General features: G+C 41.8%; 1 protein-coding gene across 1 annotated transcript in view; it reads left to right on the plus strand.

Annotated features, from left to right (window-relative positions):
• The window catches only part of LOC104396463 (G2/M phase-specific E3 ubiquitin-protein ligase-like), a 113,180-nt gene that overhangs the window by 921 nt on the left and 111,064 nt on the right, over positions 1-1,195 (plus strand). The gene's annotated exons all lie outside the window — the stretch shown is intronic.

Consider the following 1,195-nt stretch of genomic DNA (forward strand, 5'->3'; position numbering starts at 1 on the left):
GGTGGGCGCTGCCCCTCTCGGGCAACGAAGTCACCGGCCCGTCGCTACCGGGAAGGCAGGGGGGGGGTTCGGGTGGGCGCAGCAGGAGGTGGGGTCCCCAGTAAATGCGTCCAAACTCCCCGTGCACGGGGGTGGAACTGCAGGGTGTTTGTTCTGAAGGGGCTGAGAAGGTCCAACGCTGTCGTCTTAGCTCGGGAAAACAATTCTCCATTTAATTATATGATCAAAACCCCACGGAGGCTCCGTAGTAAACTGGGCTTTGATGAAAACAAAAGTGTCTATCACAGGATAATGAGGTCATTAAAATTAATTACCATGTACCCGGCTTCTCTTATCTGTGGGATCTGTGGGAGAGCGGCTACAAGTGGGAAAGACTGACGGGGTCAGGACGAGGCAAAGCTGCAGCTGAAAGCCTCTGAACACTCTTCTCTCTGTTACACACTGATTTTAATCTCCTCCAGCGAAGTTCTTCACTACATGTCGCCATAATTTACATTTAGAGACCAAAACTGATCAGGGGCTGGTTTGGCAAATGACAGGGACTGTGGGGTTACTGTCATCCAGACATGCAGTTTATAGAATAACATCCAGCAAACGGACTGATGTATTAAAGCTGCTGTAAATCACAGTTTTGGTTTTTTTTCTTTCTTTTTCTTTTTTTCCTTTTTTTTTTTTTTTCCCCAAGGACACACAGCAAAGCGATTTTTAATATCAGGGTTCATAGCTACATATAATGCTCAAGGGTTCCTTCGTGTTTTAAAATTTGTGCTGCAAGCAAATTAAACTATTTCGTATGGTAAAAGGTGACTGTTAAAGATGTGATTCAATACAGACTGAAGCCTGGTGAGCTGTGAGTGACAGTGCTATTGATTTCAAAGACTTTTTGAGCCCTATCTTATCACAAAACCCCAGCTTTTTATTAATAATTTTATTTTTGTGTTGATCCTCTTCATTTCTGTGCGTTTGGGTGATACATCAGTGAATTAATGTTGATCTTCAGGTTATTGATTCAACATTGATTGGTTTCAGACTCTTAGTTGGCATATTTATTTTTTTAAAGAAGATTGTGGTCTTCATTTAGACTAAATCATTAAACTTTTGTAGTTGCCTTAATGCATCAAAATATTGGGTGGCATTTAAGTTGATCACATTGCCAATACAAACTATGGAAGACAGTAATTATTTTTTTAGCTCT

Source organism: Chaetura pelagica, unplaced genomic scaffold (assembly GCF_000747805.2).
Source record: "Chaetura pelagica isolate M959 unplaced genomic scaffold, ChaPel_1.0 scaffold108, whole genome shotgun sequence".
NCBI lineage: Eukaryota > Metazoa > Chordata > Aves > Apodiformes > Apodidae > Chaetura > Chaetura pelagica.